Below are 12,733 nucleotides of genomic sequence, written 5' to 3'. Positions count from 1 at the left end.
GTAATGATCATGAGAAATGGGAGGTTTTTAAAATGATGTTATGTCCAGGAAGCCCCTTTAATTATGCCCTGAAGTTCTGAGTATTTGCTTAATTGCTTAGTAGCCATTGTATTCTGAAAACTTAATTAAATAATGATTGACTATTCATTATAACATTTTCCTCTTATTATTCAGTGTAAGCAGATGTAAATATTTTAGAGCTTGCTCTTGTGCAGGGCTGAGCAACCTCAACTCACATTACAGCAAATGTGAATTGAAATAATTGAGCACATCATGCAGCTGTTTGTTACAGTAGTGTTGCCCAGTCTGGGGACCAGTTTAATTTGGAGGGAGTTGGGAGGTGCAGAGGAGAAGAGCAGTGGAGGGAGAGGTGAAAAAGCTTCATGACTCTAGATTTGCCTCAGTTCTCACTGCAGATGTGCTCTTGCAGCTGTGAGGAAAGCATCAAGTGACTCCAGGTACATACCTGCTTTCCATTCTTGCTCCATCCATAATTCTGTAATGCCACTGGCAAGCCAAAGCTAGGGTTGCCAACTTTCTAATTCCAGAAAACCAAACACCCTTGCCCTGCCTCTGCCTCTCCCCTTCCCTGAGGCCCTGCTCCTGCCCTGCCCCTCCCCAAGGCCCTGCCCCTTGCTCACTCCATCCTACCTCCTTTCATCACTCGGTCACCCTAGCTGCAGGAGACTTCCCCTGTCCATGGGCTCCTCACCCTGGGGGTTGCAGCGCAGCCATGCCCAGCATGAAGGTTTGGCCCCAGAGCGAAGGGGCTACAGGCTGACCGCCTGGCACTCAGGGGGCTCTGCTCTGCCTGCGCCCCAGGCTGCCGGCTGTGTTTTATTGTCTGGTTTTATTACCTTTTTCTTTTCTCTCTCTGATGATGATGGTGCCCGTGAGGACTCCACTCTTCCAGGGGCTGCTTAAATCACCCAGCTGGGAAGGGAGGCAGATGAGCTGGAAGGGAAAAGATGGCAGAGTGGAAGAGAGAGGATGGGGAGGGAAAGAGGCCAAATATAAGAGGAGGATGGGTGTGAAAGGGGTCAGTGAAGGAGAGAGGAGGGGGTATGGGGGGTGGATGGGTATGCAAGAGGAGACAGAAGGCTACAGGTGTATGAAGATGTGGGAGGCAGAGGGGTGCATAGGGACATTATAGGAATGCAGCAGTGTATGCAGATGAATGGGGTGCAGGGCAGTGTGGGGTGAGGGACATGAAGGTGGTGGCTCTGGGAGGTGGAGAGGATGGGTGGGAGAGCACTGTAAGGGGTACGGGGCTGGGATGGGTAGGTGTGGGCGGCACGGCAGGATGGGGTGGGGAGGGATGCAGTGAGGGGGATGAGGGTGCAGGGTGTGGGATGGAGAGTGGTACAGTGAGGAAGATGGGAGTGCGGGGAGGTTGGGACGGGGAAGGATGCAGTGAGGGGGATGGGGTGGGTTGTGGGGGTTGGGACGGGGAGAGATGCAGTGATGTGGGTGCAGAATTGGGGGGCAGTTCTGCTGGGGTGGAGGTGGTGCTGCTGGGCTGGGCCCACCCCTATCTCCCTGGGCCGGGGCAGGCTGGGCACTGGGTTCATCTCGGTCTCCTCCCCTGCCCTCCCCTCCAGCAGCCCCATTCCAAGCACTCAGAGATGTGATATGTACCTCGAACTCCAGGCTGCGGTGTCACTGCGGGAGCACTCGCTGTAGCTTGAGCCCAGCCACAAGAGGAGTGTGAGGTCGAGAAAAGGGCCAGCAGCAGCGGGAGAGGCATGCACCATGACCCCTCAGGACCCACCTGCGGAGCACTCACGAGTCGCACTAGTTCAACTCCTGCCCTGAACCGGCCAATGGGAGCTGTGCCTGCAGGCGGTGGGGCAGGGCAACACGCAGACCCCTCTGGTTGCCCCTAAGCCTAGGAGCCAGATGTGCTGGCTGCCTCCTGGGAGCCACGCGGTGCAGAGGCTAGCAGGGAGTCTACCAGCTCCTCTGCATGGCGCCGCCAGCTGGACACTCAACGGCAGAGTCAGCAGTTTTGACCACAGCTGCTAGAATCCCTTTTTGACGAGGTGTTCCAGTCGAATATTGGACATCTGGTCACCCTAGCCAAAGCAGCCCAGGAAATAGGCTGTAGGGTTGTAGTGAAGTGAATTTCGTTTCTTTACTCTACTCTTGTAGCAGTCTGCTCAGCTGCAATAGCACTTGTGACCCAGCCCCAGGGGGCCACCAGTGGATGTCTCCCCCCCCCCCCAAGTAGATGAGGAATGAGATTGAGAGTCACAATAAAAGATTACAAAGAGTATGTTAGAAAGCAATATTGATCATCTGTAGGCAGATAACTCTCTCTCTCTCTCTCTCTCTCTCTCACATACACACACACACACAAAGATAAGGAAACAAGGAACAAAGAAGAAAATGGACAGACAATCATGTCGTGAGGGGACATAAGAAGAAGGTGACAATTTGCCAATTGATTGCCAATGGAAAACTGTGTTGTGAAATGTGTGGAGAATACATCCATTAACATATAACTTATGAACATGTATTTCTATCTCTGTATCTATAAAATATGAAACCAAGTGAAATATTGTTTTTCATTTCACTTAAAATGTCACCCTGCATCATCATACGCCCCCTCCCCACGAAAGCAGTCTGCTGAATTCTGTACTTTTCAAGAATTCAGGACAATTCATGGACAAGATCTTTAGCTGGTGTAAGTTGATAGAGCTAAACTGATTTACATTAGCTGCAGATGTCACCCCAGATCTTTTTGATGCTGTCATGTCATTAAGTGTATTCAGAACATGACACTGTAGTGCTGGAATTGGTGATCTGTTGGCATTTCTGAAGTCAGGCCTTCCATGCACTTGTGGTGAAAGGAAGAAATATGGTGTGGTGAAGGGAAGAACTGTAGAAATAAGCAGCTTATTGCAGGGAGAGATGCTAGCACTGCCTATAGTTAAGGTTGCCTGACATTTCCCATTAAGAGACTCTGTTTTGAGTAGAGTTAGTTGGAACTTGGAATTTCTGTTCCAAAGGAAATTCTGACATTTTAAAAAAGTTTTCGTTTTGAATCAGAAGGAGAACGAGACATTTCCTGTGGTAAGGAAATTCTGGAAAAAAAATAATTTAGGGAAAAAATTGAAACATTTATGTTCAACCTTTCCAAAATGAAATGGAGTAGCCATCTGCCCTGACTTAGGGGACGGAGGACTCCTCTGAGCAAGGAGTCCAAAAGATATCCTCTAGAAATTATTTTGGAGGAAGTTCTATGAACTGTGTTATATAGGGGGTCAGGCTAGATGATCACACTGGTCCTTTCTGGCCTTGGAATCTATGAATCTATCTATGAAAAGCTCAAAGAGACACAGCTCTAGTGAGAGCTTCCAGGGCTGCCAGGCTCCAAAACACAGCAGGGAAACTAGAAGCTTTAGTCTGAGACATTGGGCAGTGGGTAGCCTAGAATCCCTGAGACCCTGGCTTGGCTCCCAGGTGCAGAGTGTGGATCCTAAAAGCCGTGGGCCCCAGGACAGTCCACATATTGGGGCTTCCCTGGAAGTGCAGAATCTGGATGCCTTGGGATCCACAGCAGCCCACCGGATGAGCTGGCAGGGAATCATCAAAACTGAAAGTGCATCACAACTCGTACATTTCCATGAAACATTTTGGTTTCATTGAATAAGCATTTTCCAATAAAAAACAGAATCATTTTAGGGAAGTTCTGTGGCCTGGGTTATATGGGAAATTAGTGCGCACCTGTGAAATACTTGGTTTAAGTGACTTGCCAAGATATACACAGAAACTCTGTGGCAGAGGCAGGGATAGAATCTCATTCTCCAAGGAGTCTTGCAACAGTCTGAACCATTCCATCTCTTTCTGAGATCACCTCCCTCTTTCACTGCACAGCATCCAGCTTTTACAGCAAATGAGGCTGAGGTCCTATAGACAATTCTTGCATTGCTTAGCTTCTGGGTGCTTGACCTGGTAACTATAATGTTATTTTAGCTTAGTTTTGTGTGTGTGATATTTGTTTATATGCACTCTAAAACAGCAAAGGGGGGAGGGATAGCTCAATGGTTTGCTCTTTTGCCTGCTAAACCCAGGGTTGTGAGTTCACTCCTTGAGGGAGTCATTTGGGGGCAAAAATCTGTTTGGGGATCAGTCCTGCTTTGAGGAGAGGTTCAACTAGATGACCTCTAGAGGTCCCTTCCAGTCATAATATTCTATGAACTTTCTCAGTCCTGATGCTGATCACCAACACTCAATGGGCTTTTGTGAACTGAATTAGGAAGGATCTGAAGTGGTTACACTGGAGCTGGGATACAGCCAGAAGCTTTCCTGTAGATTGGCAAACCAAGAGAATTCTTCTAGTGACAGAGCAATTAATTGTAAGCTTTTTATTTAAGGTTCATGTCATAAACAAATAAGAAAAGTTAATAGCACAGAAGTACTTTATATCTCTTTGACTGTAAAGGGTTAACAAGTTCAGTAAGCCTGGCTGTCACCTGACCAGAGGACCAATCAGAGGACAGGATAGTTTCAAATCTTGAGGGAGGGAAGTTTTTGTGTGTGCTGTTAGTGTTTGGTTGTTGTTCACTCTGGGGGCTCAGAGGGACCAGACGTGCAACCAGGTTTCTCTTCAATCTCTCCGATACAGGCTCTTATAAGTTCAGACTAGTGAGTACTAGGTAGATAAAGTGAGTTAGGCTTATGGTTGTTTTCTTTATTTGCAAATGTGTATTTGGCTGAAAGGAGTTAAAATTGGTATTTTGCTGAAAGGATTTTAATTTGTACTTGTATACTTAGGCTGGGAGGGTATTCCCAGTGTCTATAGCTAAAACACCCTGTACCTATTCCATTTTAAGTTTACAAAGATCCTTTTTACTATTTCTTCTTTCTTTAATTAAAAGCTTTTCTTGTTTAAGAACCTGATTGTTTTTTTTATTCTGGTGAGACCCCAGGGGACTGGGTCTGGATTCACCAGGGAATTGGTGGGGAGAAAGGAGGGAACAGGGAGAGAGAGGCTAATTTCTCTCTGTGTTAGGATTACTGTCTCTCTCAGGGAAAATCTGGGAGGGGAAGACAGAAGGAGGGGGGAAGGTGCATTTTCCTCTGTTTTAAGATTCAAGCAGTTTGAATCACAGTGATCTTCCAGGGTAACCCAGGGAGGGGAAGTCTGGGAGAGGCAACGGTGAGGGAAAGGGTTACTTTCCTTGTTTAAGATCCAGAGGGACTGGGTCTTGGGGGTCCCTGGGCCAGGTTTTTGGGGGACCAGAGTGTACCAGGCACTGGCATTCCTGGTTGGTGACAGCACTACAGGTTCTAATCTGGTAATTAAGCGTAGAGGAATTCATGCTGGTACCCCATCTTTTGGACGCTAAGGTTCAGAGTGGGGAAAGATACCATGACAGTTCATTTCTGGTTTTCAGTTTGGCAGGTGTTTTATTAAAAGAACTCTCTGAACCTACAGAGAGCCTGATCCAAAGTCAATCAAAGTAAATTATTGTTTATTTGGAAATTTCATCTCAGCCCCATATGTTGGACTGAGTATCTCTGAATGACCCTTTTTGTGGTTAGAATTATCTTGATAGTAGATTACTGTATTATTATGTTCTAATTTATTCTATCAGTCATAATATTTAGTACATAATGGTTATTACTCAAAGCACTGCACTGCCTGATTTATAATATATAGGGTAAATTTTGTGGAAGGAGTTAGTGAGTAATGAAATATTAAGAATTATTCCATTGTTGTTGTTTACTGTGTGGTTGTAACCATGTTGGTCTGAAGAAGAGCTCTGTGTAAGATCAAGAGCTTGTCTCTTTCACCAATGGAAGTTGGTCCAATAAAAGATATCACCTCACCCACCATGTCTCTCTAGCATTAAAATTTAAGTAGATATTCATAGACAGATACAATTTGAAGTGATTGGTTCCTATATATATAATGTTAATTATATATAAGGATAAATGACATCTGTTTTATTTGCTATTTTTGTTCTATATCTTTATTTTTTCTTTATAGATACCACCTCAGGTAAATCATTCCCTTTATCCCAATGGCACTCAGTTTAATTTCCAAGAGTAGCTTCTATTCAAAGTGAAAAATTCAGGTATCTCCTCTCATTTTAAATATGGGGATGCAATTCTCTGGACACTTACTAGTAAATAGGGCTAGTTATTTGAGGGCTGGAAGTGGAATTCACCTCTATGCAGAGGGCCAGAACAAGACCCTTAGCAGTATTTACTTTTCCAGGTAGGGCTTAAGTGGCCTTCTCTGCAGGGGTGAATTTTACCCTGTAAAAAGCACTATTCCTGGTAGTATTTGCAGAATTAGGCCCTTAATTTGCATATATTTCCAAGTGATATCTGAATTGTAAAATCATTTATAACAAATCTTTGCAAACGTAAGAAAAAAGTTAACTGAAGTTGAAAATAAAGTGAACGTAGAGAAAGTTTCAGAAGCTGGACTATAGACCATCACAAATCTCATCACTTTCTACTCCAAGTGCAAGATGCACTTGTTTGACTGTGGCTTCTTCATCATATATATATAGCAACATGTACAGTTAAAAACAAGTATATTTAAGAAAAACAAATCCCAACATTCCACACAAGAACCTACCAAACAAAGACATTCCATTGCACATGCTGCTCCTGCAAGGGAGAGAATGACAGAACAGGCAACGCATGACAGATGTGTAGTCAGATGGCTTATTGCACTACTGGAAAGTGCTTAGATACTATTGTGATAAGCATGGTATAAGAAACTATATAGAATAGAATGGAAAGCTGGCAAAGGTTCCAATTTGAAGTGATTGTGTCTGTTAGTATAATTCAGCAGGAGGTGTCTTCTCCACTCTGTGGAATTGCCTAGGAGCTATGTCTTTGCAGGTATTTCCAGATTTAGCATTTCTCTTTGTGTCATACTACCAAAAGTGAAATGAACTAATAAGATCCAATTATTAAGCTAGCTGCTGCTCTAATAGGAGTGCTGTTAACTTGCCTAATTAATTTTTACTAATTGACAATCACTGAGAGAAGTGCTGAAATGCACCACTTCCATTGCCGCTAGGAAGGCAACCAGGCACAGTTCAGCTGATGAAGCTTTAATTTCATAAGGATGGCAATTATCCATGAGACCATACTTAATAAAACTACTACTATCATAGCTGCACATTTCGTTAACTGTTGTAGAAAACATGATGTTTACATTCCCATGTTATAGTTTATATTTATTTAAGAAAGTCATAACACCTGGGTAGCCTGTAAACCAAAAAGGAATCTGGAATTTTGAGTCAGGTGAGGTTGTGCTAAATATTCACAGTGAAATTGAAAATACTCTGCATTTGCATTTTTTCCTCTCGTGTTCCTGTGAAAATGCAGCATATTTGAGTGGATTGATATTTTGTGTGGATTTTTATGTTTGCACTATGTGCATGGATGCCTGTGAAAACTTCAAGGTAACTGTCTGTGGTACAATTTCCATTTTCAGCTAGTTTAATTGGGACTGATCCTGGGGTTTAATTTTCAAGCTGTTGGTTCTGTCTTTCTGACAGCAAAGCTTTCCCCAAGTTGTCAGGAGGCTCAGCAGAATCTATTCTGACTCTGGGCTTGGCTACACTGGAGAGTTGCAGTGCTGGTGATGGGGTTACAGCGCTGCAACTCACTCTGTGTCCACACTTGCAAAGCACAGCCAGCGCTGCAACTCCCTGGCTGCAGCGCTGGCTGTACACTTGGTCTGCTTGGGGTGTAGCGATTGCAGCGCTGGTGATGCAGCGCTGGTCATCAAGTGTGGCCACCAAAAGCGCTTTTATTGGCTTCCAGGGTATTAGGAGGTATCCCAGCATACCTTTTCAGCCACTCTGCTCATCGTTTCGCACTCCACTGCCCTCGGCTCAGGTGACCCACTCTTTAAATGCCCCGGGAATTTTAAAAATCCCCTTCCTGTTTGCTCAGCCGGGTGTGGAGTGCAATCAATCAATCAATCAGTGACCATGCCTTCATGCCCCAAATGAGCCCCAGCATGGAACACTTGTGAGCTGCAGGACCTCATCAGTGTTTGGGGTGAGGAACCTGTGCAGTCACAGCTGCGCTCCAGCCATAGAAATTATGATACCTATGGGCAGATATCAAAGTCCTTGCTGCAAAGGGGCCATGAACGGGATGCGTTGCAGTGCAGGGTTAAAGTAAAGGAGCTGTGGAGTGCCTATTGCAAAGCCCATGAGGGAAACCGCCACTCAGGAGCTGCCCCCACGACCTGCCGTTTTTACAAGGAGCTGGATGCCATACTTGGGTGTGACCCCACTGCCAATCCGAGGACCACGATGGAGAGTTCAGAGCAGGGAGAAGTGGGGGAGGGGTAGAGGAAGCCGAGAGTGAGGCTACTGGGGTAGAGGGAGACACCACGGAGTCTCAGGAGGCATGCAGCCAGGAGCTCTTCTCAAGCCAGGAGGAAGCTAGCCAGTCACAGCAGCTGGAACTTATTGGTGAAGAAGAAGCAGAGGAGCGGGTTCCTGGTAAGCAGCTTTTATTTTAAGGATGGAAATGTTTTGGGAGAGGAGGAGGAGGAAGGGGGGGGTTATGGCTGCATGCATGTATGCATGGCTAGAAGTGGAATAGCCCATTAATTTTGCCTATCACGTCTCGGTAATCGGCCTCAGTAATCTCTTCAAAAGTTTCAGCCAGAGCGTGGGCAATGCACTTGCGCAAGTTTATAGGGAGAGCCACCATGGTCCTTGTCCCGGTCAGGCTAACTCATCCGTGCCACTGTGCTGCGAGGGGTGAGGGGACTATTGCTGCACATAGGCAAGCTGCATAGGGACCAAGGAGGAATCCACATTGCTGTAGAAGACCCTCCTGCTCTTCCCAGGTAACACGCAGCAGTGATATATCTGGCAGTAGAAAACCCTGTTGAAAATGTAGGGATACTGTTCAGTGCAGGTCCCCCCCGCCAGCTGCTCTCTGCTTTCCCCAATTCACAGAAACCCCAGTGAGCCCTGACTCAAGCAGCTCCCCTTTCCAGGTGAGTCGCGGCAGAAACACTCACCCCATTACTCACCATGTCTTCGCTGCTGTGGCCTCTCTGTGCTATGTTTGCTATGTGTAAATGATGCTACAAATAGTCTACAAACTCCTTCACTGTGATAATAAACAATGTAGCCTCTGTATTAAATGTTTCTATTTCTGTTTTTTTAAGTGTCCTTGAATCCTCCGGCCCTATCACAGCCTGCTGAAAAATTACAGAACTTGAGGCGTAAACCAAGGAAAAGCAAAGAAGATTTGGTGAAAGCAGTTATGAATCAGTATGCCAGAGGGAGTAAGAGGCTGCAGGACTGGAGAGAGAAAATGCATGAGTGGAGGGAAACACAAAGCAGGAGAAAGGAATTGGCTACCAAGAAAAGCAGAGAGCAACTGATAAGTCTCCTGGCGCGCCAAACGGACTGTATGCAGTCTCTCGTAGCCATGCAGGCAGATCAGTACTGTGCTAACCTCCCCCCCCCCCCCACAAAGCTCTCTCCTTTGTGCCCCAGTGTTTGCTCAAAACACTTTCTCCAGCAGCCTGGTTCTTACCACCACCAGCCGCCCCCAACACCTGTACGTTCACCTACCAGCCCTGAGAACTACGAACCTTACCCTATGCACTCAACCCCCGTCACCATGCATCATATGAATCCTGAAGTGCAGCAGGCATTGAACAGCAATCCAGGCAGGACATATTCAAACCTCTGAATGTACAGTCCAGCACCCTACCCCTCTGCCCTTTTATGTACTGTATTTTGAATAAATGATTTCTTGGCTTTTAAAACATTTTTTATTATTGCAGAAAGTGAGAAATACTGTACCCCAAAGGAAAAACAGGCACAGCAAATCATTGTAACCACTGCACTTCACACCCGTGCAAGGCACCAATCATTACTGTTGGCTTTCAGCCTCAGATTGCTCCCTTAAGGCATCCCTAAACCTTGAAGCCCTGTGCTGGGCCTCTCTAGTAGCCCTGCTCTCTGGCTGTGCAAATTCAGCCTCTAGGCGTCGAACCTCAGAGGTCCATTCCTCACTGAATGTTTCACCCTTCCCTTCACAAATATTATGGAGGGTACAGCACGCGGCTATAACAGCGGGGATGCTGCTTTCCCCCAAGTCTAGGCTTCCCATAAAGACACCTCCAGCATCCCTTTAAACGGCCGAAAGCACACTCCACAGTCATTCTGCACCGGCTAAGCCTGTAGTTGAACTGGTCCTTGCTCCTGTCAAGCTTCCCTGTATACGGTTTCATGAGCCAAGGCATTAAGGGGTAAGCGGGGTCTCCAAGGATCACAATGGGCATTTCGACATCTCCTACTGTGATCTTGCGGTCTGGGAAAAAAGTCCCAGCCTGCAGCTTCCTGAACAGGGCACTGTTCCGAAAGATGCGTGCATCATGCACCTTTCCAGGCCATCCTGAGTAAATGTCAGTGAAACGCCCACGGTGATCCACAAGCGCTTGGAGAACCACAGAGAAATACCCCTTGCGATTAATGTACTCGGATGCCAGGTGGGGTGGTGCCAGAATAGGAATATGTGTCCCGTCTATTGCCCCTCCACAGTTAGGGAAACCCATTTGTGCAAAGCCATCCACAATGTCCTGCACGTTCCCCAGAGTCATGGTTCTTCTTAGCAGGGTGCGATTAATGGCCCTGCAAACTTGCATCAACACTATTCCAACGGTCGACTTTCCCACTCCAAACTGGTTCGTGACCGATCGGTAGCTGTCTGGAGTTGCCAGCTTCCGGATTGCAATAGCCACCCGCTTCTCCACTGGCAGGGCAGCTCTCAGTCTCATGTCCTTGCGACGCACGGTGGGGGCGAGCTCCTCACACAGTCCCATGAAAGTGGCTTTTCTCATCTGAAAGTTCTGCAGCCACTGCTTGTCATCCCAGACTTGCAGGACGATGTGATCCCACCACTCAGTGCTTGTTTCCCGAGCCCAAAGGCGGCGTTCCACGGTGCTGAGCACGTCCGTTACTGCCACAAGCAATTTAGTGTCTTGCACATCAGGCAAATCAATATCATCGTCTGACTCCTCACTGTCACTTTGGATCTTAAGGAATAGCTCAACTGCCAAATGTGATGTGCTGGCAACATTCATCAGCAAGGTCCTCAGCAGCTCGGGCTCCATTTCTAACAGAAATCACACTGCAGACTCACAATGGCGCCAAACCGCTGGAATGTGTAGCGATGCACCACAGGGCATTGGGACAGGAAGCAGAAGGACCCGCACTCTTCCGTCCCCTTCCCACAACCCACGGCGCCAAAATGGGACGAGGTGCTTTGTGGGATAGCTGCCCGCAATGCACCACTCCCAACAGCACTGCAAATGCTGCAAATGTGGCCACACTGCAGTGCTGGTAGCTGTCAGTGTGGCCACACTGCAGCGCTGTCCCTACACAGCTGTACGAACACAGCTGTAACTCCCAGCGCTGCACAAATGTAAGTGTAGCCATACCCTTAGTCTCTTGGGACGAGGCTGTTGTTAAGTTGCTCTCTGCAAGTTAGTCATAAAAACAGTGTCTGAGGCTTGGTTTGCTTCTTTGGTAAATCATAATAACACAGTTGTTATGTATGAAATAGGGGGTGCTGTATTTTTTTATATATGTAAATATGCACGCCCAGGGCACAGCTGTTTTTATCCAGAAGTTGTTTTCTGGCAAAAAAAAAAAAAAAGTGCTTATTTTAGTCCCTGTGGCTCCTCCTCCAGGCTAGCAGGTAGTCATCCATAGATTGGGTGGATAGAAACTCTGTTGTTGCCACTGACAATACTGTGATTATATGGTGTTCCTCATCACACAAATAAAACAAAAATAATGAAATATCCCAGGAACTGATTTGGTTGGTTTTTTGAGTACAGTAACTCCTCACTTAAAGTCATCCCAGTTAATGTGTTGTGTTGTTACATTGCTGATCAATTAGGGAACATGCTCGTTAAAAGTTGTGCAATGCTCCCTTCTGACGTCATTTGGCAGCCACCTGCTTTGTCCACTGCTTGCAGGAATAGCAGCCCATTACAGCTAGCTGATGGGGGCTTGGAACCAGGGTGACCTGCAGCCCCCTTATCAGCTCTCCCCTCCCCTAAGTTCCCTGTGTGGCAGCCGCCCAGTAGGCTATCAGTTGCCAGCAGTTCAGCTGTCCCTCCTCCCCTGCCATGTGCTGCTCCTGCCCTCTGCCTTGGAGCTGCTCCCCGAGACTTTTGCTTGCTGTGCAGGGGGAGGGGAGGAAGAGGAGGGCTGGCAGGGTGTCCCTCTCCCCCCTGCTCCTGCGCCCCACTTACCCATCTTCCATAGAGCACGGGGGACACAGGACAGGGCTCCGGACAGAGGGAGCTTGCTGGCAGCAGCTGTGGTCTCAGCAAGCTGATCTAATTAACAAGGCAGCATACTTAAGAGTAGGGTCAGGATACTTGAAGGGGAAATGCGCATCTCTCTCATACACGGTGTGTATCTTTGTCTCTGTCTGCGATGCTGTCTCCCCTCCTTCCATTCCTGCTGCCTTGTAGAATGTGAGAATTGACCCTTGAGGGCTCAGCCAATTGCTTGTTCATCATTAACAGTAAGACATTCCGTGAGAAATATTCCACCCTCTGACGACTCCTCCTCAACCAAGCTTCATAATCATCAGCATTGTGTACCAGTATTAAGCTGTTTGTTTAAAACTTATACTGTGTGTGCATATATATACATAATGTAGTCTTTTGTCTCATGAAAAAAATTCTCTGGAACCTAAC

General features: G+C 46.8%; 1 protein-coding gene across 1 annotated transcript in view; it reads left to right on the top strand.

The window, feature by feature from the left end:
• FAM155A (family with sequence similarity 155 member A) overlaps positions 1–12,733 on the top strand; it is an 843,899-nt gene that overhangs the window by 485,101 nt on the left and 346,065 nt on the right. The gene's annotated exons all lie outside the window — the stretch shown is intronic.

Source organism: Gopherus evgoodei, chromosome 1, assembly GCF_007399415.2.
Source record: "Gopherus evgoodei ecotype Sinaloan lineage chromosome 1, rGopEvg1_v1.p, whole genome shotgun sequence".
Classification (NCBI taxonomy): domain Eukaryota; kingdom Metazoa; phylum Chordata; order Testudines; family Testudinidae; genus Gopherus; species Gopherus evgoodei.
Note: the sequence above shows the minus strand (reverse complement) of the source record. Positions and strands in the feature narration are given on the sequence as shown.